Here is a 27,666-nt window from a genome sequence, read left to right as displayed (position 1 = left end):
TTTTTTAATACAGTGTTTTTGATGAGAAATCTGCCGTCTGTTTGATTCTCCCTCCCTCCCTCCTTTGTAGGCATTCTGTTTATTTTGTCTGGAAGATTTTAAGGCTTTTTTCCTTATCTCTTCTATTCATACATTTCATACTATTTGTAGGTCCTTTCATTCTGAGGAAGCAAGTCTTCTCTGAATGACTTATTTAAATGCTCCGCCTCTCTTCCATATTCTATAGTCTTTCTCTCTGGAACTCTGATTAGATAAAACTGAAAATTCTAGATCTTTCACGTATCTTGATTATGTAGAGAACTTTCTAGCTCTGTTTTCCAGTTCGTTAATTTGTTTTCCAGCAAATCTGATGGAGCCCTTTTATTATTTCAACAATCAGATTCCATAATCTCTGGTTTATTCATACTTATTCAGCGTTCACAAGAATGTGAACACGAGTCATAACTTGTTGCAAAGCCCTAATCTTCTTGCTCTACGGACTCCATTTTCTCAGGTGGAAGTTTGACCATCTCTCTCTGTCGTGGTGGCATTCTTCAAAGTTGGACATTCTTGATTTTTCACTCATCTCTGTAGAGGGCATCTGTTAGATCTACGTCGCATTGTTTTTCTTGGCCTGTTTTGAGGAAGGATAGGATTACCTATAGGATTACCTATAGGATAGGATTACCTATAACCTGAGGTTATACCTCGGTGGCTAGTGTTCTGGTACAGATGCTCCTCATTCTTCCCAGACGTTGCCAGACACTGAAGGCAGGGCCCTGCCTTATCTTTCTTACTGTCACCTTCCTCCCCATTTTTCTTCACTGGAGATAGACACTACCATTACTATTATCCGGCGGAAGGGGTAGGAGAAGGTGGTGCTAAGGAGGGATCAAACCATCTAGACATTCCTGCTGCAGTCCCCGAATCAGTCAACTTATTTGAACTTTGAACTTTTTCCTGCTGCTAGCATCTACCAGTTTGGGGCAGTGAGCATTCAGGGTGTCCTTCCTATATTTTGCAGCAAAACAAAAACAAAAACAAAAAAACAATATTCAAGTTTTGGCTATCATGGATCTTTTTCACCTGCGCCTGTATCATACAGGCATTTGTCACAATTTCTGGTCCCTGGAAATTTCCCCCTCTTGTTTCCCATACAGTTGTGATTTTCTTCATCTACCTTTTCCATTTCTTATAGACCTTATAGAAATTTGGAGCTGGAAGAAAAGGTTGTGCCACTTTTGTTCAATCTATTATCTTCAAGTTCACCCTTTTATCATGCTTGAGTTATAAATAAAGAGAGAAATAAGACAAAGAAGTGATCCATGGGAACCAAAATATCACCTTTTCTGATAAAAGTCACTGAAGGGGCACCTGGGTGGCTGAGTCGATTAAGTGTCTGACTTCGGCTCAGGTCATGATCTCGCGGTTCATGAGTTCAAGCCCCGTATCGGGCTCTGTGCTGACAGCTCAGAGCCTGGAACCTGCTTTGGATCCTGTGTCCCCCTCTCCCTCTGCTCCTCCCCTGCTCACCTGTTCTCTCTCTCTCTCTCTCTCTCTCTCTTTCAAAAATAAATAAACATTAAAAAGAGAGCCACTAGAGAATGTAGCTTAGCATGGAAGGCAAATGAGCTTACTAATACTGAACCACACAGTATTATACCGACTGAACCAGCCAAACCCAGCAGCCCCAAAAGGGGCAGATCCCATGGGTGGCCCTGCCCTGTAAGTAGCAGAGTAGATGCTTTCTTGGGCTGCCTGGCTCCCAAAGAGGAAGAAGAATGAAACCAAGCCATTCATGCTCAATTTATTATTCTGGAATTTACCAATCAGATTACATCACCCTCTCCAAGAACACAAGGAGATCTACTAAGTCAGGTTCCTTCACAGATGGAAGTTGTATTCATTCCCTGTTGGGACTGTAACAAATTACCACATTGTTACTTAAAACAATGCATCTTTATTCTCTAGTAGTTCTGGAGGCCAGAGGTCCAAAATCCATTTCACTTTTCAGAGGTAAAGTCCAGGTGTTGGAAGGGCTGGTTCCTTCTGGAGGCTCTGAGGAAGAGGAAGAATCCCACTCCCCCCCCCTTTTTTTTTTTTGTCATTTTCAACATTTAGTGGCTGCCTGTGCTTGTTGGCTGTGTCTCCTTCCTCCGTCGCCAAAGCTCGTCATTCCCATCTCTGGCTTTGTCATCACATCACCTTCCTCTCTGACTCTTCTGTGTCCCCCTTTAAGGACCCTTGTGGTCACATCAGGCCAGCCAGATAGTCCAGGATAACCTCCCCACGTCAGGATCTTAACTTAATCACATCTGCAAAGTCGTTGGTACCACATAAAAGAATATGTTCGCAGGTTCCGGGAATTAGGACATGGATATGCTTGGAGAATAACTCAATCTATGGCAGAAGGTAATATCAAAAGTCAGTTAAGAATTATCCCCCCACTAATATTCCCTTGATTTTTGTTTTCTTAAACCACTGGTTTTAGCCATTAAGCCTATGTCAGCAGAGGTGTGTGTGACATCCTCACGAGAGGACCTCAGGAGCCTATCAGAACAGTCCTGCCCCATCTTCATGAGACTACTCCTCCCTCTTATATTACCCAACTTTGTCCCCTCCCAGGAACACTGGTGGGCAAGACAGATTTCACTCACAAAAGGTTCCAAAATAGTTCCCTATATGCATTAATTAAATAGTTCAATGCCATTTTGTACCCAAATCTGAAATGTTCATTTTTCTATTATCCGTTTTTATCATGCCTATCCGTGTTTTCCACATAGCATACCAGAGGATCAGGATTGAGATTTAAAAAACATTTTTTTCCAATGTTTGTTTATTTTTGAGAGAGACAGAGAGAGCGTGCCTGAGCAGGTGAGGGACAGAGAGAGAGGGAGACACAGAATCTGAAGAAGGCTCCAGGCTCTGAGCTGTCAGCGCAAAGCTCAAAACAGGGCTTGGACCCACAAACCATGAGATCATGACCTGAACTGAAATCGGACGCTTGACAGACTGAGCCACCCAGATGCCCCGGGATTGAAATTAAATGACAAAGGGGCGCCTGGGTGACTCAGTTGAGCTTCGACTCTTGGTTTTGGCTCAGGTCATGGTCTCAGGGGTTCATGGAATTGAGCCCCCGTCAGGCTCTACGCTGCCAGCACAGAGCCTGCTTGGGATTCTCTCTCTCTTCTGCTCTCTGCCTTTCCCCCACACATGCTTGCTCTCTCTCTCTCAATAAATATATAAACGTTTTTAAAAACTGATAAAACTGGGCTCCTGGGTGGCTCAGTCGGTTAAGCGTCTGACTTTGGCTCAGGTCATGATCTCACGGTTCGTGGGTTCAAGCCCCACATTGGGCTTGGTGCTGACAGTGCAGAGCCTGCTTGGGATTCTCTCTCCCTCTCTCTGCCCCTCCCTCACTTGTGTGCACTCTCTCTCTCTGTCTCTCTCTCTCTGTCTCAGAGTGAATAAATAAACTTAAAAACATTAAAATCATTTAAAAGAATAATAATAATAAAATTAAAATAAAAATGACAAATGCACTATTCCCATTATAATATGCACAACAAAACCTCAATAACAAAATGCTAATAATGTTGAGGGGAAAAAAAATTTTAACATAAACATCTTCCCTTTATCAAATGTCTAGAGAGAAATTAAGGTCCAAGGCATGAAAGAAAAATCATGAGACATTAAGGTTCAAAGAAAGCAAGGTTCAAAACAAAATTATCCTGTTTTTGTGAATTAAAATTCAAAGAAATTAAAGTCCAAAATTCATTTCCCCCAACTTTTTATTCGAGCTGCTCTGTCTCAGATGGAGGGGATTTCGATGTTTGGGTAGAGGCAGGGATCTTTAGCAACTACATTTTAGCTTGATCTCACTGGAATGGGGGCAGCTCCTAGAGGGCCTCCAAATTAGAAAACAATAGTTACCCCCAGCAAGTCTGTACTCTGCTTTTTTCCAAGAGCCTATAGATTTACAGAACATGTAAAATGATCACAGCACCCGCTCTACACACACCAGAGGCAGAAAACAAGCCGATTTTTCAAGCAAATTATCAAGCAAAATACATTCCCAGAATCAGTAGTGCGGGTCGCCAACAGTATTTTGGGTCGCCAAAAACTGTTGCAGAAATAACAGCCTCACCAGAAGCCAGTTGAGTGAGACCAAGAATCCAGAATTGGACTGTGAGTTAAAACCCAGTTAGGAGGGGGGCGCCTGGGCCGTTCAGTCCGTTGAGAGCCGGACTTCAGCTCAGGTCATGATCTTGCGGTTCATGGGTTTGAGCCCCGGGTCAGTCTCTGTGCTGACAGCTTGGAGCCTGGAGCCTGCTTTGGATTCTGTGCCTCCCTCTCTGTGCCTCCCCTGCTCGCACTCCGTCTCTTTCTCTCTCTCTCTAAAACAAAAAAAATAAAGACTTTTTAAAAATAAATTTAAAACCTAGATACGAGAAATCGACTAGCTACAGGTTAATTTCCGCACAATGGCACCTTGCATTTTTCACATCCAGGAAGTTCCACCTCTGACAAGGCATTTGAGGGGCTGCTGCCTCCTTGCCAAGTTAGAATTGCGCAGCACTGGCAACATCTTCGTTGATCAGATCTTATCTGTGGAGCTGTCCTTTCCCACCCAGATATTAGAAACCTCTTAATTTCCGAGTCCCTTTTGAATTTTAGTTGTCTGCACTGCAGTGTTGCACTGAAGGTGAATTCCGTCCAGTGACAGAGCTCCCAAAGTAACCAGTAAGCATTTTTATTCCTGTGCTGCCGTGGCTTTTTCCACCGCCTCTTTCTGTGGCATTCCTCAGGCGGAAGAAAACCATCACCTGGGGAGGATTTCTCCATCCCATTTCCGTAACCAGTTTCTAGCAACCTCGAGGACAAGTAGAGGGAGTGATTCTTGAGCCACATAAATGCAAACTTAGTCCATCCACTTTTGCCCTTGAAGATAGTTCAAAACAACATAAAAGAGGAGTCAAAATTAGGACTGTTTGTTTACATTACCCACCTAAACTTAGTACTAGCACATTGAAAGCTAATCTCTCATTAGTGCTCTGTGGTCCAAAGAGAACCCAGCTGCCCCTACGGTTTAAAAACAGCAAATATTTTTCGACTCCTTCAATATCTAAAAGGGCAGTATATGAAAAGACTGTTTCTTTCTCCCTATAATTGAACCCTTGCCTCAGCTGTAACTGCTTATTAAGACCTCTTCAGCCTGCTGGCCCCTGATAAGTCCCTCTCGTGGCCCCTGTGCCCTTGCCAAAGTCCTCTTACAGCCTCAGAGTGGCTTTTCTAAGGTCTTTTTTCCCAGGCCACAGCTGTTAAGAGCCCACTGCACCACCATAAAAACCTACCTGGCTCAATGTAAGACTGCCAAGATCGAAATGTCTTGCACACACACACTAAAGAGCAAGACCACAGGGCCAAGGCCAATCCCATGCCACTCCAGAAGCCTCAGTCACTCCATGGGCATTCATTCGCTTCTCCCTAGTTGTGTACCTTATTTCTCCCACACCAATTTTCTGGCCAATGTATCAAATGTCGGAACACTGAAGCAGAGCCCGATAAATAGCACCCCTTCCTCCTTTTCTGAGTTCAAAACAAACTGAGATAAAGGAGTGGAAGGAGAAGGCCAAAGTTGTACCTAGTTCCTGATAAAGCTGGGTTGAGAGTCAGAAAAGCTTCCCAGCACCCAGCTGCAGAATAAAATCCAGCAGTCCAGGTCCAAGGGGGATTTGCCTTGCCGTGAGTGGAAGCGTCAGCCCGCCCTGACAGCAGACCTCATGCTGGCTGGATTCCAAGGAGGAAAAGTGGGTGGGAATGAACTGAGCATGCCCACTTTATTTTCCCCAAATCTGCCCCTCAAATCATGCCCCTTTTCCGTTCAGGGCTGAGTTAAGAAAGGGCAGAGAAAATGCAACTGCCTTCACTCGGAAGGGTAGTTTTGGCTTGAAAACAAAATTTTTTTTACTAGTAAAAATATTATATGTAATACTTGAGTAATTAAACAGCATGATCTTTCAAAAAAAATTTTAATGTTTATTTATTTTTGAGACAGAGACAGTGGAAGTAGGGGAGGGGCAGAGAGAGAGAGAGAGAGAGAGAGAGAGAGAGACAGAATCGGAAGCAGGCTCCAGGCTCTGAGCTGTCAGCACAGAGCCTGACACGGGGCCGGAACCCACCGATGGTGAGATCATGAACTAAGCCGAAGTCAGACGCCCAAGTGACTGAGCCACCCAGGTGCCCCCCCCCCTTTTTTTTTAATTTTTTTTAATGTTTATTTATTTTTGAGACAGCATGACCTTTTAAAAATCAAAATGCTAGAAGCTTCCCACCTGTCAGACTGCAGCACTGTGGCTATAATCTGAAATTCTAAAGATGAGATTTCTGGGGCATTGTTAATTAGCATTAGGGAATGTTTCCTCAGTAGTTTTTCATATGTCTTTATGAATAAAAACGTAAATTTGGAGTGCCTGGGTGGCTCAGTCAGTTAAGTGTCCAACTTTGGCTGAGGTCATGATCTCACAGTTCTGGAGTTGGAGCCCCCACGAGACAGCATTGGGCTCTCTGCTGTCAGCACAGAGCCTGCTTTGGATCCTCTGTCCCCCTCTTTCTCTGCTCCTCCCCTGCTCACTCCCTCTCTCTCTCTCAAAAATAAATAACCATTAAAAAAAAAAAAAGTAAGTTCATACATTTATTAGCTGTGCACTTAAAAACATGATTTACAATTTGGAGCGAGATTTTTTTTTTTTTTAGAAATAGAAGGTATGGCTTCTTTTTTTTCTTTTTAAGTTTTTATTTATTTGTTTCGAGAGAGAGAGAAAGTGTGAGTGGTGGAGGGCAGAAAGAGAGGAGAGAGCAAGAATCCCAAACATGCTCTGCACTGTCAGTGGGGAGCCTGATGCGGGGCTTGAACTCACTAACCCGTGAGACCATGACCTGAGCCAAAGTCAGATGCTTAACCGACTGAGCCACCCAGGTGCCCCTGGAGCCAGATTTTAATAAAAGCTTTTCTCATCACGGAAACAAATGTTTTCAGCCTTCTCAGATTCCCTCCACTGCCTCTTCTGTTCTTTCATTCTGTCAGTGCCCCACCCATGTGAGTCACTGCCCATTTCCAGACTTAAATGAAATGGCAGTGTGTGAAATCAGTTTCTGAGTGGTCACAGAGTGGCCAGACGACACTATCTAGGAGTTTAGGAGGTGAACCCTGGCCAACGGAAATGGAGACAGGAGCGTGCAGGCAAGTAAATGCCCTCTTGTGTCCCTCTCGGACTGCTCTGAGAGACAGCTACTTCCTGCAGCCTTTCTGAAGGATCCCTGCTGAAAGGCCTTCCACTGGGAAGACCACTTCCGTCCCTTTCCTCATTCTCTCCATCTGAAACCATTTGGGCTGTTTGGGGTCATCCTGCCCTTGCCTTAGGGCGACCCTCAGCACTTACCGCCTCCAAGCTCCCACAAAGCCAACATTTACTGAGTGTTTCTCAGGGAGGCAAAGACAATATCACATTACATACCATATAGGAAACCTTCCTCTTTTTTCTTCATTTTACTTTATTTTTTATTAAGTAATCTCTACATCCAACATGGGGCTCGAACTCATGCCCCCAAGATCAAGAATTGCATGCTCTACCAACTGAGCCAGCCAAGCGCCCTTAGGAAACCTTCCTTTTAAATATGTGTTCAGTTTCTATTTCCTCAAAATCTCTAGGCTTACAGCTCACCCATCTCTACTGCTTATTCAACCTTCTCATCAAATTTTCTTCCAATGATCCCCCTCAGCCTGTGGTAGGTGGAGAACTTTGGTCTTCCCTCACATTTTAATTCTCTTCACTGCCAGCCACCCTGCTTAATTCAGCAAGCCCTCTAGAGTGAGCTGAGTATACAAAGCATGCATTCGTCCCGTGGACAAGAAGGGAGGTATTGCCAGTACATCATTATAATACATCTTTCCCTCTGTCGCACGGGCATAAAACAAAATCCCAAGCAGAGGGAAGAAAAAGTTGTGTCAGGGGTGAAGCAAGTGTGGGGCCTCGGCACGCTCAAGTATGTAGTGCAATCTGGTGGAGGAAAAGGAGATCGGGAACAGGGATCTCGAGGCAGGGGCAGATATGACCCGAAACTGGGTTCAGAATGAGGTCGAGTCACCTGTGCTGAAGGAGGGCAGGAGCTGGGAACGTGTTTTCAGGAAACACTGGCACAGGCAACAGGAGTGCAGTTTAATACGCGATCTTATATCAACAAACACCCCATATGTTTACTGCCAGGATCAGAACTGATCCCAGTGGCAATGAGACTGATCCTGAAAGTAGACAAATGGATCACCTGCCTGGACTCGAGGGATGAAGAACCAGGGAGCCTGGTGAATATTAACATCTCCCCTCACACTTAACAATACATTCTCCTTATGTATTGGTTTCCATTGCTGCTATAACAAATCACCACAAACCTAGTGGCTTGAAACAACACAAACTTAATACCTTGCAAGACTGTGGGCTAGAAGTCTAACCTGGGTCTCACGGGTGGCAATGAAGGTGTTGACGGTGCTGCATTCCCTTCTGGAGCCTCTAGGGGAGGCTCCTTTTCCTTGCCTCTTTCAGCTTCTAGAGGCTCTGTGTTCCTTGGCTCCACGGTTCCTTCCTCCACCTTCAAAGCCAGCAAAGGCACGTTGAGTTCTCTCATCCGTCACTCTGATGTCTTCTGCCCTCCTCTTCCACCTTTCAGGACCCTTGTGACATTGGATCCACCCAGATAATCCCAAATAATCTCCCTATTCGTGGGTCAGCAAATGAGCAAACTTAATTCCATCTGCAACGTTCCCTCCAATTTAGCCATGTAACATATATTCACAGATTCTGGGAATTAGAGTGTGTGCATCTTTGGGGATCCATCATTCAGCCTACAATATGGTACTGAGTGCTATGGAGAAAAACAAAGCAGGGATGAGGGAGAAGGAATGACCAGTCTTCCATAGGCGTGTCTCTGACCACAGCTGCTTTTGCTTTGAAGGATTCATTTGATTAGATTGGGCCCAGCTAGATAATCCAAGCTATTCTCCCTGTCTCCAGGTCCTCAACATTAATCGCATATGGAAAGACCCTTTTGCCACTTAAGGCAACACTCATAAGTTCCGGGGAACAGGATGTAGACGTCATGGGGAGTCATTATTCTGCCTTACACATCTTATCTGTGATAGAATTTTCTAGGTGTCTAGGCTTCTCATTGACCCTGAAATTTCCAGCTGGAGCTCTGACAGAAGCCCTTGAGAATTCAACTAGTAGATACAATGACCTCAATTTTGTCAGAAAGCAAAAGATTCTTCCCTCTTAACTCCCTAGATTGTAAAAGCATGTGTCCTCTTCTCTCTGCTTGGAAGTAAAGCAGCAGCATGATGCCACTACCACCATTAAGATACAGAAGAGTTACATCAGCCCCAACAATCCCCCGGTGCTGCCTCTTTATAACCCACGCATCTCAGCCCAAGTCCCTGACAACCAAGGATCTGGTCTCCATCTCTTTACTTTTGCCTTCTTGAGGATGCCATACAAATGGCATCACACAATCGGCAGTCACTCAGATCTGGCTTCTTTCACTTAGCAAAATGCATTTGAGATTCACCCGTGTGGCTGTGTGTATAGTTCATTCTTTTTTACTGCTAAGTAGTATTCCATGGTATGGTTACACCACAGTGTGTTTATCCATTCAGTTGGGTTTTTTTTTTTTTAATGTTTTATTTATTTTTGACAGACAGAGATAGAGCATGAGCAGGGGAGGGTCAGAGAGAGAGGGAGACACAGAATCCGAAGCAGGCTCCAGGCTCTGAGCTGTCAGCACAGAACCCGATGCGGGGCTCGAAATCACAGACCACAAGATCGTGACCTGAGCCGAACTCGGACGCTCAACCAACTGAGCTACCCAGGCGCCCCATATCCATTCAATTGTTGATGGACATTTTGGTTTCCGGTATTTGATGATTGTGAATAAAGCTGCAACAAATACTCATGTACCATTTTTTTTTCACGTGAACTTCAGTTTTCATTTCTCTTGGGTAAATACCTAGAATTACTGGGTCATATGGTGTGTGTTTATCCTTGTAAGAAAACTCCACACTGTTTTCCAAAGTGGCTGCGCCATTTTGCATCCTACCAGCAATGTATGGGAGTTCCAGTGGCTCCATAGCCTCATCAGCATTGAGCATTTCAGGTTTTGTTTTGTTTTGTTTTAGTTTGGGTTTAGTTGGGTTGGGTTGGCTTGGCTTGGGTTTTTAGCCATTCTAAGAGGCATGTGGTATTATCTTATTGTGTTTGAATTTGCAACTCCATAATTACTGATGATGTTGAACACACATTCATGTGTTTATCTGCCATCTGTGTGTATCTCCTTTCATGAAGTATCTGTTCAAAGCCCTTTGCCCATTTTTTGAAGAACAAATATTGTTAAAATGTTCATACTACTCAAAACAATCCACAGATTTAATGCAATTCCTATCAAAGTACCAAAAGCATTTTTTACAGAACTAGAACAAATAATCCTAAGATTTGCATAGAACCACAAAAGACCCCAAAGAGCCAAAGCAATCTTGAAAAGAAGAACAAAACTGGAGGTATCACCATCCCAGATTTTGAGATATTCTACAAAGCTATAGGAACCAAAACAGTATGATACTGGCACAAAAATAGACATATAGATCAAAAGAACAGAACAGAGAACCCAGCAGTAAAACCACGATTATTTTATTACGTTAACCTTCAACAAAGGAGGAAAGATCATGCAATAGGAAAAAGACAGTCTCTTCAACAAATGGCATTGAAAACACTGGGCAGCTACATGCAAAACAATGAAACTAGACCACTTTCTTATACCATGCCCAAAAATAGACCCAAAATGGACTAAGGACCTAAATGTGAGACCTGAAACCATAAAAATCGCAGCAGAGAGCACAGGCAGTAATTTCTCTGACATCAGCCATAGCAACATTTTTCTAGATATGTCTCCTGAGGCAAGAGGAACAAAAACAAAAATAAACTATTGGGACCACATCAAAATAAAAAGCTTCTGTTCAGTGAAGGAAATAACCAACAAAATTAAAAGGTACCTACTAAATGGAAGAAGATATTTGCAAATGCTATATCTGTTAAAGGGTTAGTATCCAAAATATATAAAGAATTTCTAACACTCAACACCAAAAAGCCAAATAATCCAATTCAAAAGTGGGCAGAAGACATGAACAGACATTTCTCCAAAGAAGACATATAGATGGCCAACAGACACACAAAAAGCTGCTCGATGTCACTCATCATCAGAGAAATGCAAATCAAAACTACAATGAGATATCATGTCACACCCGTCAGAATGGCTAAAATCAAAAACACAGGAAACAACAAGGTTGAAGATGTGGGGAAAAAAAAGAACTGCTGTGCACTGTTGTTGGGAATGCAAACTGGTATAGCCACTATTGAAAACAGTATGAAGTTTCTTCAAAAAATTAAAAATAGAATCACCATATGAGGGGCGCCTAGGTAGCTCAGTCTTGATTTCACCTCAGGTCATGATCTCATGGTTTGTGGGATTGAGCCCCACTTCAGGCTCCACACTGACAGTGTATAGTCTGCTTGGGATTCTCTCTCTCCCTCTCTCTCTCAAAATAAAAAAAAAAAAAACATTTTAAAAAGAGAAGGAGAAAAAGAATTACCGTACAATCCGCTAATTGCATTAATGAGTGCAATTAATGTAGAAATTAACTCTACAAAGAATATGAAAAACACTAATTTGAAAAGTTTGATAAACACCCTTATGCTTATTGCAACATTATTTATAATAGCCAAATTATGGAAGCAGCCCAAGTATCCACCAATAGATGAACAAAGAAGAGCTTAAATATATACATATATGTATGTATACACACATACACATATATGTATGTATAATATACATACAGCTCCAGGCTCTGACCTGGCAGCACAGAGACTGACGCGGGGCTGGAATTCACGAGCTGTGAGATCATGACCTGAGTTGGATGTTCAACTGACTGAGCCACCCAAGCACCCCTGTAATAGTAAAAATTTAATGGCAAGACAGAAGAAAAACTTTTTTTTTTTTTTCACTAAGTCCATGTCAATTATTTGTTTGGATCACTTAGATAAGAAAAATAGGATAAGTATCAGAAAGACAAAAAATCAAGGTGTCTGGGTGGCTCAGTCAGTTAAACATCCAACTCTTGATCTCACCTTAGGTCTTGATCTCAGGGTCGTGAGTTCAAGACCTCACAATGAGCTCCATGCAGGGTGTGAAGCGTACTTAAAAAAAGGGGGGGGGGGTGGGCACCTGGGTGGCTCAGTCTGTTAGGCATCTGACTTCAGCTCTGGTCATGGTCTTGTGTTTTGTGGGTTCAAGCCCCACGTAGAGCTCTGTGCTGACAGCTCAGAACCTGGAGCCTGCTTTGGATTCTGTGTCTCCCTCTGTCTCTACCCCACCCCTGCTCACACTCTATCTCTCTCTCTCTCTCAAAAACAAATGAACATTAAAAAAATTTTTTAAAAGGCAGAAAATCACTATATATATTTTCACCTTGTAGTGTGATAAATAACAAAAGCAGCCTCTAAAATTGCTCAACTATTTGAAATTTTTAAGTTATCCCCCTAATGCTTATGTCATGGAGAAAATTCAGATTATAACAATAAAGTATTATTTAAAGGAAATATATATATATTCCACATATAGAATAAAAAATAAAATAAAAATAAAAGAATCTTTTGCTCATTTTTAATTGGGTTATTTTCTCATTGATAAGTTTTGAAAGTTCTTATATATTCTGCACACAAGTCCTTTGTCAGATATGTGATTTGAAACTATTTCTCCTAGTCTATGGTTTGTGTTTTCATTCTCTTTTACAGTCACTTTCACACAGCAAAAGTTGTTCATTTTGATGAAGCCCAATTTAGATTTTTTTTTTTTGATGGATCGTGCTTTTTCAGCTTCATATTAAGAAACCTTTCCCTCATCCAAGTTCACAAACATTTTCTTCTATGTTTTTTTCTAGAAGCTTTATAGTTTTACATTTTACATTTAGGTCTATGATTCATTGTGAGGTTTGGGCATATCCATTTTTGCATAAGATGAAAGGTGTAAGTTGAGATTTTTTTTTTCTTTACTTTGGCTTTTTTGTTTTTTTTGGGTTTTTTTTGGGGGTTTGTTTTTTTTTTTTTTTTTTGCATATGGTTGTTATTTGTTTCAACATCATTTACTGAAAAGACTATCTTCCTACATTGACTTTTTGCACTTTCATTAAAAATTGGTTGGCTGTTTCCGATTCTGTGTCTCCCTCTCTCTCTGCCCCTCCCCCGTTCGTGCTCTGTCTCTCTCTGTCCCAAAAATAAATAAACGTTGAAAAAAAAAATTAAAAAAAAAAAAAAAAGGGGGGCGCCTGGGTGGCGCAGTCGGTTAAGCGTCCGACTTCAGCCAGGTCACGATCTCGCGGTCCGTGAGTTCGAGCCCCGCGTCAGGCTCTGGGCTGATGGCTCAGAGCCTGGAGCCTGTTTCCGATTCTGTGTCTCCCTCTCTCTCTGCCCCTCCCCCGTTCATGCTCTGTCTCTCTCTGTCCCAAAAATAAATAAACGTTGAAAAAAAAAAAAATTAAAAAAAAAAAAATTGGTTGGGGTGCCTGGCTGGCTCAGTCAGGAGAGCATGCAACTCTTGATCTTGGGGTTATGGGTTCAAGCCCCACATTGGTGTAGAGATTACTTAGAAATAACATCTTTAAAAAATTGGTTGACAATGCATGGGTGTGTCTATTTCTAGACTCTGCATTCTGTTCCATTGATCTTTGTGTCTGTCCTTTCAATAAACACCACTCTCTTGATTACTGTGGCTTTGGTGATTAGATAAATCTATTTTTAGTAATCTCTACACCTAACCGGAACTCATGAGCCCAAAATCAAGAGTCACATGCTCTACTGACTGAGCCAGCCAGCCGCCCTTAGGTATATCTATTTTTTTTAATTAACTTATTTATTTTGGTTGGGGGTGGAGGATGGGGGTGAGGGAGAGCACAAGCAGGCTAGAAGCAGAGAGAGGAGAAAGAATCCCAACGAGGCTCTGTGCTGAGCCAGACACAGGACTCAGTCTCCTGACCATGAGATCATGACCTGAACCAAAATCAAGAGTCGGTTGCTTAACGGCCTAAGCCACCCAGGAGTTCCTAAAGCTATTTTTTTAATCCAAAATTTCTATCATTCAAGATGGGTCATCTTGAGCAAGTTACATAACCTCTCTTAACATCAATTTTCTCAGCTATAAAAAGGATATTAGGGTGGCTCAGTGGGTTAGGCAACCAACTCTTGATTTCAGCTCAAGTCATGATCTCACGGTTTGTGAATTCAAGCCCCACATCGCACTCTCAGCTGTCGGCGCAGAGCCTGCTTGGGAGCCTCTGTCTCCCTCTCTCTCTCTGCCTCTCCCCTGCTCTCTCTCTCTCTTTCTCAAAAATAAACATTAAAAAAAAAAAAAGAGGATCTTAGGAGTACCTATGTGAAAGAGTGATTATAAGGGCTAAGAAGCCAAGGCATGGGAAGCATGGGAGTACAATTGTTCTGTTTCTAGCCTCCTCCTTTCTTCCTGGATTAGCATCTCCTTCTTTTGGGGAAACAGGTCTTCTTACTCACATCAAGCACGTAGTCGTATTGTAGCTGCCAATCATACTACCATGTCCCACCCTGGCCACAGGGAATGGTCAAGGGATGAACACAGGTGCCACGCATCGCTAATTGGAGACTTTCTCCCCTTAGTACTATGGGAGATTGAATTCCTAGCCCTAACTTTTGCTTTTCCCTCTACCCACATACTTTACCATGTAATTTCAGTTTTTCTGACTCAGGAATAAGTATATTTCCTTGGATTTTACCTTTGGGGCTGGCCATGTGACTTGCTTTGGCAAACAGAATGAAGCAGAAGAGACAGAGCACCAATTTTGTCTAGAATTGAAGAGGCCGTAGGATCTTTCTTGTCCTGGTCAGTAGGTAAGGAGAAGAAAACTTTTTCACTTGAATGAAGATTGAATTTTTTTGTTTTATTTTTGTTCTATTTTTTTTTAACATTTATTTATTCTCTTGAGACAGAGAGAGAGAGACAGAGCATGAACGGGGGAGGGTCAGAGAGACAGGGAGACACAGAATCTGAAACAGGCTTCAGGCTCTGAGCTGTCAGCACAGAGCCCAACGCGGGGCTCGAACTCACGGACCACAAGATCAGGACCTGAGCCGAAGTCAGACGCTTAACCGACTGAGCCACCCAGGAGCCCTGAGGATTGAATTTTGATTAAGCATCAAACTGGACAATTTTAGTTACTGAACTGACACTGTGAAAGAGGGTTTTTATTATACAAGAGTGAGCTAGTAAGCTCCAGAAGCCCAAGACTGAGACTCAAACAGGAACAAGTGAAGGCTAGTGACTCCCACTAAACAGACCTTGGTTGGGGGGGGGGGGGTGACCCCACGCGACATTGCATTTTTATTATACCTTCCTCCACGTCATGCTCATTCAAATATATTTAAACCATTGCATCTTCTTGTATCTCATTCCTTATTGTCCCTATTTTATTGAACTTTAATCCTTTTCAACAGCTTTCTCTTGCCTTATTGGCACACTTTCTGTTCTCCCTTTTCTTTTAAAATTTTTATCAAAGCAATACATTTTCCTACTGGTGAATCTCAGTAGTAAAGAGCATAGAACTAAAATCAGCATTCCTTTGCTCCTTCCATGCAGTATTGTTCCAGGTCCTCCAAAAAGGAGCCACCAAAATATAGTTAGACATGCAAGACATTTACCAGGGGAAACATCTGTAGAGGAAGTGAAGAGGAGCCAAGAGAAGTTGGGGAAGCTGTCCAACCATGATGCATATCTGACCTTGAGTGAAGGAGAGTGGGAAGGAAGGAAGGCTGAGTGAAAGTGTCTTGGATCGCAGTGAGGTTGTAAAGAAAGTTCAGCAAGGCCACTGGGGAGTCCTCAAGCCAGTCACCTGAAACCCACACTTGACTTTGTGCTGAGGCCATGCTTCCCAAGGCTGCCTCTAGCCAATGATTGAACGCAACGGCCATACTGAAGTAAGACCATACCTGGGAGCCATGAGACTCCTCTGGCTGTTCTTTCCACACCACTCAATCCATCATGGCTTTTCCTATCTTAAACCTGTCACTTCTCATACCTCCCTTTTGTGCATCCTTCCACACCCAGAGTAAGATGGTCCAGGGCCTGCTTGTACTTCTGGGGAAGGCTCAGTTGTAGGCAGTCGGTAGGAAATAGATCGAAGCACAGGAGAAAAGAGACAGAGGAAGCCACTTAAACTGGACCTTAGTCTAGGTAAAAGGAGTTGGTGTAACTCTTGAAATCTAGCATGATTTACCAGAACAGGTCATTCAAATGAGATAAAGTAATTTTATCCTGGAGTCTACTCTCTGCACATCTCCCATCTCATGGCGGTAGGCAACTGGTAGCTGATTCAGGGTTCAGAGCTTCCCTCATGTCCATCTCCACACAGAGAATTGACCGAGAAGTGCTCTACTGATCCTCCAGAATTCCACACCATGAAGTAGAGGGAAAACAGTTGTGGCCTGCCAAAACCAGATCGTAGCGGATGATTACCACAGCTGTGAAGAAACCTCAGGAGCAGGTCCACAAAAATGTCTGCTGCTGTAAACTGTGCATCCGTGCACTGGTAACACCAGACTATGACAAGCTGAGTAGTACCAGACTATACATCATACATCCCAATCACCTTCCTCCCCGCCTTGGTGCCTTTGTAGATTTTGTTCAGCCACATGGATACCCCTTCTGCTACTCTTGTTTGTTGGGTTTGGGCTCCGCAAATTTCTATTTATCCTTCAATAGTTAACACAACATCTCCTCTGCAAAGCCTTCCCAGAGCGGCCCTCTCCCACGTGTATGCTCACAGAAGGTTATGCTAACCTATCTCATTGTTCATAACTTATTGTACTGTGGTCACACACACACCTTTGAGCTCCTTAAGGGCTTGAGAGCAGGGATGGTTTTTTTTTATACCTAATGCTTAGCATACAGTAGGTGCTTAATACATTTTTATTGGAAGAAGGAAGGAAGGTAAAAGAAAACAGACGCAGAAAAAAAGAAAACTGACACAGAACTTCTTTCCATATCGACATTTTCCAGAACTTTGTGCAAATTAGCATCCTCAAAGCTACATTAGGTAATTCTTCCTCATACCAGGTGTGAGAGCCATTGTTCCTACAGTTATGTTAGCTATCTTAATGATTCAGCCAGATGACCAGAGAAGAAATTATGCCAAGCACTAATGCAGTGACATCATACCAACATGGCCTGGTTCTCATTTGATTAATTAAGAAATATTGTGCTTAGTAATGAGGCTCTGCCCTAGGAAGCAGGTCTAAGACACCAGCCCTAAAGAAAACATACCTATTATTCCGAGAGTGGGCCATGTGACATCAGATTATTAAGTAGTGTTACAACATGCCCTTGGCTTTGAATTGTTCCCAGCCTTCCCGAAGTAAAGAATAATGTGTAGTCAGTGTTCACTTCACACACAGCAGAGCAACTAAGGAAACCAAACTCACACTCCACTGCTAAAACGGAATGGACAAATGTATTTATATGAATATACTATGCAAAGGGGAGAAAGCAGGGAGGAATGAGAATGAATGGTGAGGAATATCTGTGAACAGGTAAGGAAAGGATATATTTTGAAAAGTTGCCCCATGTGTGTATACATCAGCCGTGTCCAGTTAGACCTAATATTGAATTACACTCTCATTAATAATAGCTGACGTTTTGAAGCACTTCCTTTAGCCACCATTTCCACACATTATAACAATGTTTTTATAAAGCACTCTCAGATACATTATTTCAGTGGCTCATGTCGACCACCTTGTGGGGAGGTTATTCCTTTCCCTCGTAAGCTTAGCCTAGACATCGTGACGCGAAGATGACGACCCCACCTACAAGTCTGTGGTGGCTCATTGAGGAAGACCGTAGACTTCGGCTAATCAGATCTGCCTCTGCCCACCCAACCCACTCCCACCCTCAGCTGTGGGTATATTCCCATCCACGAAGCAACTGGCTTTCCCAGGACCTACCTCGTAGGCTCAAAAGAAAACCTAAGGCTTAATTATTCTTTTTTTTTTTTTTTTTTTTAATTTTTTTTTTCAACGTTTATTTATTTTTGGGACAGAGAGAGACAGAGCATGAACGGGGAGGGGCAGAGAGAGAGGGAGACACAGAATCGGAAACAGGCTCCAGGCTCTGAGCCACCAGCCCAGAGCCCGACGCGGGGCTCGAACTCACGGACCGCGAGATCGTGACCTGGCTGAAGTCGGACGCTTAACCGACTGCGCCACCCAGGCGCCCCAATATTCTTTACAAAATTATTTTCAAAACCCAAAGGACAAGAAAACCACCCTAAGAGCTTCTTATCCACACAAATGAAATGACCTTTTTAAAAAAATTTTATGGGTATTTTATTTTATTTTATTTTATTTTTGAGAGAGACAGGGCTCAAGCGGGGGAGGGGCAGAGAGAGAGGGAGACACAGAATTGGAAGCAGGCTCCAGGCTCTGAGCTGCTCCAGGCTCTGAGCTGTCAGCACAGAGCCCCATGCAGGGCTCAAACTCACAAACCGTGAGACCATGACCTGAGCTGAATGAAGTTGGTCGCTTAACGGACTGAGTCACCCAGGCACCCCATGAAATGATCTTTTTACGGAGTCCTCTCACCAAATTAACAAATTAGCTAACTTCACTTGGCTCTTATCTTGCTACACTTCCCCCAAAACAAGTTGGGCGGGCCCCCCCCCCTCCCAGGCAAATGAGATAGGAGGTAGGAACCTAACACAAACAAGTTTAGCAAATATAAAGCCTTGGATCATGTCTTCCTACCTAACTCGCAAGGTGGCCTTGGAGAAACACCAGAATCTATATGGATCTTCAGAGGCAAGCTCATGCTTTAATAATAACCTCCCTCCTTAGGCCTTCCGAGCCTCTTTTACCATAAAATGGCCTTATCCCCTAAGAAGGGGTTTCCTAACCTTAAAATGTCCCGTGGTAGTTGTAGCCTGCCACAAAAAAAAAAAAAAAAAAAAAAAAGTCTACTGATCAAAACTAAGTAGCATCCTCTGTCTTCTTCCTAGAGCAACTTTGGAAAATGATACTATTCTTTCCTTGCCGAGGAGAGAGGGAGACTAAGGTGCAAGAAGTACTAAGATTTTCCTATAGTCATTCCAAAGTTTAGCAGGAGCTTTGTTTTTGTTCTTAATGAAACAATTATTAAAGATTAGGGGGTATCATTTTTCCATAAATGGCAAGACATTGCTGGCCAGAAATATTTAATCACTATACAGTCTTCCAATCTGGCAGAAAGTGAAAGAGAATGATTTGGGATCGAGTGTCACACTGAGCCAGCTGGCCTTGTTCTCATTGAGATTATTTACAAGAATAACAGGACAGCCTCTAAACCCAGGCGAGAGTCAGAAGAGTCAGCGAGACCTAGATCTGAGCCCTCGTTCAGCTGCTTAATGTGACGGTGAGCAAGAGTTAGTTCCAAAAACTCAGTTTCCTCATTGATATAGCTATTTCTCAGAATTTTTGTCAGGGTTAAAAGGAAAAAATGTAGATAAGTGGCTTAGCACACATTGAGTGCTCCATAAAAGTTGGTTCCTGTTATTATCTATCTGTAGGGAGAGAACATCTGCTTATCAGACTATTGGGGATTGTTTTGCCTATGTGCAAAATTCAACCTAGGCACTTCAGGGAGGTATAAATCAAAACCTAATATTTGCAATCATTTTTTCCCTATTTTTTTCCCACTATGAACGAGGGACAATCATAGACACTATTAAAAATGAGCTGGCATGAAGTTTGCAACAGATGATTCAGGTACAACCTACTATTCAGTTACTTACATTCTAATGTATTTTTTCCAAATGAAGGAAAGAGCAGGGAGACATAATTAATGAACAAGGATTTTCAGGTAACATTGGGCACATCTGCCTTTCTATGTGCAGGGAGAGAAAGACTGAAGGCCAGTGCCTTAAGGGACCTTGAAATTTGTAGTAAGCTTCCAATTACCTGTTTGAGCCGGGTTTGGAAGGAACTTTGGAACAGCCAGCCCATTTTCAAGGAAACAGAGACCTAGATACTAAGTTAGCACATCTAGTTCACAGGAACGCTATGCTCTATTATAGCTATACTATTATATTTTTATAAGCCTTTTAAACAAGAATGAAATGGCTTCTAAAAGATGTGAAATTATCTGCCCAACCTGAAGATGAAAAGTTCACTAGGAAGATGTGATGTGAAGCTTAGAGTAAGTTAATAGATTTTCCCCTTTTAGAAATTTTTAGCATATGAAATGTATCTCTACCCTGCAAGTTACTCCAAGATATATTTTTTAAATATTACTTACAGTTGCTCCCCAGGAAAGGATACATTTCAAATGTATCTTGATTAGACAGTCCCGTGTAACAAAAGTTCCTTTCCTTGAAAAAGTCTGCAGGAGTTCAGAAAACATAGTAACTTCACTTTACTGTAACACTGATACTCTTTTCCTGTGCCAGCTTTTGCCTGCTCCTTTTTAGAACACAAAGAATACCCATCTTCTCAATCTCCCTAGCTTTCAGGCCACCTGACGATAGCACAATGCAAATCACTCAGTAACTACATATTTAAATAACCGCTATAGAACAGGAGTTCAGCAGAGGTGTCCTGGGGGAAAAAAAAACGAAATCAATGACCCTGTGCAAGATCTGTATTCTCCTCATTCAAAGCCTCCCCAACTATCCGTCCCCACCTGCCAAGCCAACTTTATCTCTCTGTATGGCCCGGAACAACCCCCCCAAATCTAGCTCTTGCATAGCTACCAATCAGAATCAATCCCTTGCTCAAAAATCCTCAAGGACTTCTATATCAGTTAAGATTTGCATTTGGCAGCTAGTAACAGAGACCAGAAATAATAGTGGCTTAAACAAGATAAAAGTGTATTTTTCTTTTACTTAGAGGAATTCGGGAGATAAGCGGTACAGAGCTGGTGTGGCATCGCCTACAGTTCCTGTATCTTTGTGCTCCACAATGCACCTTCTATCCTCAGAAACAAAGGATGCCTCCTCAAGTTGCATCCATCTTATCCACCCTCCAGGCAGCCAGAAGGGGATGGACGGGCAGATGTCAAACTTTTTCTCAAATGCTGCAGATGTCGAAAACTTTTTTTCAAATGCCTTCAGGGGCCTAACGCAGTCCAGCATACTTCAGGAACACTCTTTAAATAACTGCCAGCCCCATGAATGAACAAATTCTACGGCAGTACTCAAGTAGGGCGATTTATCACTTAGAAAACTTTGGCAAATGTTAACAAGTAGACCCAGGGCACCATATTAGAAACTATAAGGCACAGATTGAAACTCTTAAGAGAGGACACCCCGCTTTAAAATAGCTATATAATTGGCTTTCCACAGTACTAAAATTCCCAGAGTTAGAGATTTATTCTGTTGGGTTAAGAGACTATGTTTCCAGTCAAAGGCACTGTGTTATGCTGAGGAATCAGAGAGCGTTAGAATAAGTAAAGGCAACTTCTGACACACACAAACTTAAAGCACGCATGAAATATAACTCGAGACTACCTAGCAGCACAGGAATGCCAAAATCAATAGGCATTTCAGAGCAGGGTAAAAGGTCCATGAATGTCACTTGGTAAATGTGAGTCAAGTGATTTGTTACTGCACTAACAAGGTGCAAACAGAAGAGGTTAGTTCAGGGGAGGGAGGGAAACTGCCCTGGGGCTGCTTGGAGTGGCCCAGCCAGCCGACAGGTGGCTGTACTAATTGGCCCCGGGTTGGCCCTGTGCGGTATGAAGGAGTGGACCCCTTAGAAAAGGGGGTGGCTGACAGGCAACCAGAGAGGAGAAGCAGAAAGTAAAGTCAAAAAGCATCTCTTGCACGATGGACAGCAAGGATGGCGTGGGTGTCATAAAAGGGGTGCCGCATCAAGACCCCAGCTCTGGGTTCCAGTCCTGCCTCAGCCCCCCCCCCCAGATGGGTAACTTTGGGCAGCCGACAACCTCTCTGGGCCTCAATTTTCCCCAAAGAGGGGCTGAACCAGATGATTCAAGGTCCCCCCAACAGCGTTAAAGTGAACGTTACTTGATAGTAAGAGCTCCTACTTCAGCCCATCCGGAAAAGTCTGTTGAAATCTACGAGAATGAGTGTTTAAGGCGCAAGAGCAGGTTAGACAGGGGAAGACAGGACGTGGAACCAACCTTGGAAACAAAGCGCCAGACCAAAGAGGCCCTTTTGCGGCTCTGTACCACAGGCCCGAGGTGTCATCTTGGATGATGAGCTTAGGACTTAGCCCAGTCAGCACAGGGAAGGCCTCTTCTCCTATGCGGGGGCTGGGGAGGCGGAGGGGGAGGTGGATACTCCAGAGTCGAAAAAATACTAATAAAATGGCAAACACACACATAGCTATTATTTTTATGCAGGCTTTGTCCTAAATTCTTTACCTATTTTTAATTTTCTTTCTAGAGAAAGAGGGCTTTAAAATCGTAAAGAGAGAGGGGCGCCTGGGTGGCTCAGTCGGTTGAGTGTCTGACTTCAGCTCAGGTCACGATCTCACGGTCTGTGAGTTTGAGCCCAGCGTCGGGCTCTGGGCTGATGGCTCAGGGCCTGGAGCCTGCTTCAGATTCTGTGTCTCCCTCTCTCTCTGCCCCTCCCCCGTTCATGGTCCGTCTCTCTGTCTCAAAAATAAATAAATGTTAAAAAAAAATTTTTTTTTAAATCGTAAAGAGAGAGGCAAAGCAAGAAGCAGAATTAAGGTATGTAACATGCTTGGCCCAGGGCCTGGCACGTGATAGGCACTCATCATCGTTGTTGTTGCTGACAAACCAGGGGCTCAAGGAGACGATTCCCCCCACTTCCTTCTCCCATATAACCACCCTCTACCTTCTGCAGCGGAGTAACGGGTATCCTACTGATGATGGAGCTCCACTCCACTATCCACGGGGTTCCCAGCACTGCTCAGGTATATATATAACCCCACCTCTGGGCCCCCAGCCACAATCTTCAGTGGAGGATATGCTACAGATAAGCGGTTACTTCCTCCTCTCTCTCCATCACGGCTGCTCCCTTTTCAGTGAAGATTTGTTTTCCTGGCAGAGGGGAGGCGGGGAGGTGAAGGGCAGAGAAGAGAAAGGAAACAAAGAGAAGGTGTAGGAGTGATTTCAGACCCGGGTGCTCCCTGGTGCTGCTATTTAGAGCTTTTGTTTTCGAGCAGTATGGAAGACCGACCCTCTTCCTAGAGACTGAAACCGAAACAACCATGACTGGGGCTGGGAATTACAGGTCACTTAGATTCACTCCAAAAACACCTGAGTTGACAGCTGAGGAAATGAACAGGGAGCAGTGAATTTGCGAACCCCCCTTGCACAAGCTTAAGGGACAGCTTCTTGCTGGGTCGCAGACCGAATGAATGCAGGTGGTTCTATCGGCTTAGCCAGCAGAGGTCTCTCTTTTCCTAAGCTTCAGTTAAAAAAAAAAAAACAGAACAACAACAACCCAACTGCATGGGCTGTCCATTTTTATCATCCCTCCTCTGAAGTCTCTTTCCAAAACCAAATAAATAGTGAATCCTTCGGCCAAATTATTTGTAAACATTCAATCCAGTCGCCCAGTAAAAATGCAAGACAAAAACTGTTGAGCTATTTGAAGAAAGCGATTCAGTATCCACTCCTAAGCTGTTCACCTGCTTAGAAGATTCACACCACCTGTACCGGCAAAGGGCAAAACATGGGCCGGCACCCAAAACAAGTCAGGCAACCAGCTTCCATGAGAAGAGGAGGCAAGGTGAACCAGCAGCTAGTGGGTGGAGGCAAAGTGGCGAGATTCACTTCTTCAGCTCCATCATTTAAAGACCCACAGCAGGCCATAGTATTTTCCAGGAGGAGGAGAGGAGTCCTGCATTGAAGCTGCAATATATTAGTTGTGGTCAGTATCCCCCCTGATGGTCCCAGGACTTCGTGTCCCCTTCATTTACTGAAGCCAGGATTTTTCTTTTAATATTTATTTATTTTTGAGGGAGAGAGAAAGAGAGAGCAAGTGGGGGATGGGCAGAGAGAGAGGGAGACACAGAATCCAAAGCAGGCTCCAGGGTCCGAGCTGTCAGCACAGAGCCTGACATGGGACTCCAACGCACAAACCGTGAGAACATGACTTGAACCGAAGTCTGACACCTAACTGACTGAGCCACCCAGGCGCCCCAAAGCCAGGGTTTTTTTTGTTTTTTTGTTTTTAATGTTTATTGTTTTTGAGAAAGAGAGAGAGAGCGCGAGCAGGGGAGTCCCCAGGTGCCCCTGAAGCCAGTTTTAAAATGTGTTTTATATGGTGTATGTTTAAACAGCATCACAGAGAAACATAAAGGTGCAAGCCTACAGGTCATGATCTCACAGTTCGTGGGTTCCAGCCCCACATTGGGCTTGCTGCTGTCAGCCTGTCAGCACGAAGCCTCCTTCGGATCCTGTCTCCCTCTCTCTGTCCCTTCCCCACTTGGCTCTCTCCCCCCAAAAAATAAAATAAAAAATAAAAAGGTGCAAGCCTAAACATTCTTTCCCACCTCTTATGGAAATTTTTTAAAATTTTTTAATGTTTATTTATTTTTGAGAGAGAGAGAGACAGAGTGTGAGCAGGGGAGGGGCACAGAGAGGGAGACACAGAATTTGAAGCAGGCTCCAGGCTCTGAGCTGTCAGCACAGAGCCTGACGTGGGGCTTGAACCCATGGACTGGGAGGTCATGACCTGAACCAAAGTCGGCCACTTAACCGACTGAGCCACCCAGGTGCCCCCCACCTCTTATGGAAATAATCCTGATCAAGACTAAGGGCTTTGACCAGAATTAGATAAAATGAGGAAATAAGCAAGTTTTAACTGAAGCTGCACAAGTCTCTTCAAGTATCCAATGGCTTCCCATTGCTCTTAAAGTCAAGTCCAGAATTCCTAATGTGGCTTCCTTCAAAAGCCCATCTGGACTTGCCCACAGCTCCCCCACAGCACTCACTCCCAGCCACAAGCACCTTTCTTCACTTCCTCAAAGTCCTTCCCTGCCTTGGAGCTTTGGACTGGCTCAGCCTGGGTCTCTCTTCTTCCCCTCCTTCCTTAGACTGGTTAACTCCCACTCAGCCTCCAGATCTCAGCTGAAGGTCATTTCCTTAGGAGAGACTTCCTAGCCGCCACCACTAGGTTAGGCCCCCTGTTTCTAATGCTTACAGCATCCTACATGGCAACTAACGACAGAAGGCCCCTCGTGGAGAGACAGGTTTTTCAAGACTTGTTTCTTTTTGGTGAACACAGGCTGGCTAGGGGAAAGAGTTTGGATTTCAGCCCCCCTTTGCTCTCTCAGCTAGACACCTTTGTATGGGGCCCAAACCATGGGAGCACAAGACAGAATCTTTGAGATTCCTTCACAACACTTATCTTTCAAAACACTCACCTAAACTGCATGTAATAATCATGGCTGTGATGCCCTGTCCATCTCCTCCAACAGCCTGAAGAGGGCAATGCTCCCATTTGTTACGCTGAAAACAGAGCCTGGCCCTTAGCACGCAACAATGAAGCAGTGTTTGGCATCACTAAGCAACCATGAAGTTATCACATGCTTTTTTTTTAAGCAAGATAATAAATGTCCACCGTTCAGCCTGTACTGTTGTACTAGCATCTTCCTTTGACTCCTGCGAATATGTGGTTTTCAGCCAAAAATCAGGATTCTAGCTTCCCTGGAAAATAACCTGATCCGCAGGGATAGACTACGTGATCCTGACTAGGAAACAGAAATCACAGAATTGTGCGCCAGAAGGAACCTATAAATCAACTTGTTTAACTTCCCCACTTTACAGGAAATCAAGGATTAGAATATTTTCGTCTGTAAAATGAACACTGGAAGCAGTGATCTTCCATACCTGGTATTCTGAGATCCTAAGATTTGCCTCAAACCAGTCCCATGGAGAGTGACAGCTCAAGATTGGTCTGGTTAGCAAACTAGAAATTTAAAACAATCTCCTGAGCACTACATCCTACATAACAAAACTAAGACAGGGAGTTAGTTAATCTGTTGAATTCCGGGCAGAATCCCTGGGTGTGCCAAATCCCAAAGATCTAGGAATGTGAGGTTTGGGATAATGTTACCCACAGGATCCCTTGTGCCAGAAAAGATGGAATTGGCTCAATTTTCCATGGTTTGTTAAGATATTCCCGAGTTAATGGGAATGATATTTATACCTCGTTTGTGTGCCCTGGAAAGAAAACCATATACCCAAAGACACACGCTCCTCATAATTCATATATGGATTTACTGATATCTGAAACTAGACAGAAATAGACAGAAAAGGAGGGGATAGGCATTATAGAAATGCTTGTTCTCCGCCAATGTCTGAGAAAAGAGACTAAGACACAAAGAGAAACTTATTCTGCATTAAAGAACTGTAAGGATAATTATTTTTCAAATTTGAAACATGTTTATAGTTGTTTCTTGTTAAAAACTGTTTACAAAAATGAGGTCATACCATAAATATTGCTCTGTGCCTGCTTTAATATTATTGACAACTCTCCGTATTAACGTAGATAAAGCTACCTGGGGTGTTTTAATGACTGCGATCTGTGTCATTCTTGGATATACCATATTCAAATAATCAATCCCACATTCCTATATCTAAGGAGTTGTTCAGTTGTTTACTTTTTTGTTTCTTTTTATAATCAAATATATAACTTCACAATAGTCATTCTGGTAAATATATCTTTAGTCATTATTTCCCAAAAGTAAACTTGAAGAAGATGAATTGTTAAATCAAAAAGTAAACCCACAGTATATAATGTAAAATGTGTGTGTGTGTGTGTGTGTGTGTGTGTGTGTGTGTGCGCGTGGGGAGGGGCAGGGGAGAGATTTAACATTTTTCCCATGTGGTTGGCTATAACCCTATAACCTAACACCATTTATTCCATAATATAGTCTCTCTCTACTGATTTGACATTTTGCGTTTTAACATATAATAAATTCTGCTTGAAGCTTTTCAGAGAATAGAGAAGTTGAAGCAAAAGCCAGTTAAGGTGATGACTTATCAGCTCAGATTACCAGCTGATATATAGAAATTAAAAGCAGGAATGGGATGGGGGCACCTGGGTGGCTCAGTCGGTTGGGTGTCTGACTTCAGCTCAGTTCATCTCACAACTCGTGAGTTCAATCCCCGAGTCAGGCTCTGTGCTGACAGCTCAGAGCCTGGAGCCTGCTTCGGATTCTGTGTCTCCCTTTTTCTCTGCCCCTCCCTTGCTCATACTGTCTCTCTCTCTTTCAAAAATAAATTAACATTTAAAAAAATTTTTAAAGCAGAAATGGATGAAATGTGTCAAAAAGGTGGTTGTATTCATTTTAAGAGGCTGACTCAGCTAGAACTTCTAGTATGATGTTGAATAGGAGTGTTAAGAGATAATATTTTTGCTGTCTCTCAGCTTTAGTAGTAAAGCATCCAGTTTGTCATCAGTAGGTATCATGTTAGCCCTAAGTAATTTTTGGAGATGTTCATTATCCAATTTAGGAAGTTTTCTATTCCTTTTTTTGCTGAGTTTTTATCATGAAGGATGTTGGATTTTTCCAAGTACTTTTGCTGCATCAACTGATA

At 43.1% G+C, this 27,666-nt stretch overlaps 1 protein-coding gene across 12 annotated transcripts in view; it reads right to left on the bottom strand.

The window, feature by feature from the left end:
* The window catches only part of APOLD1 (apolipoprotein L domain containing 1), a 57,888-nt gene that overhangs the window by 22,716 nt on the left and 7,506 nt on the right, over positions 1-27,666 (bottom strand). For 5 of the 12 annotated variants that reach the window (XM_045465516.1, XM_045465522.1, XM_045465513.1 and 2 more), the window contains exon 2: positions 8,460-8,625. The exons of 2 other annotated variants lie outside the window; for them this stretch is intronic. The gene's annotated coding sequence lies outside the window, so the exon portion shown is untranslated. Of the gene's footprint in view, positions 1-8,459; positions 8,626-14,878; positions 14,983-20,296; positions 20,308-25,487; positions 25,634-27,666 lie in introns of those variants that run through there. 5 more of the 12 variants (XM_045465514.1, XM_045465512.1, XM_045465515.1 and 2 more) reach the window with 4 other exon arrangements.

The sequence above is a fragment of the Leopardus geoffroyi genome, chromosome B4 (assembly GCF_018350155.1).
Source record: "Leopardus geoffroyi isolate Oge1 chromosome B4, O.geoffroyi_Oge1_pat1.0, whole genome shotgun sequence".
NCBI lineage: Eukaryota > Metazoa > Chordata > Mammalia > Carnivora > Felidae > Leopardus > Leopardus geoffroyi.
Note: the sequence above shows the minus strand (reverse complement) of the source record. Positions and strands in the feature narration are given on the sequence as shown.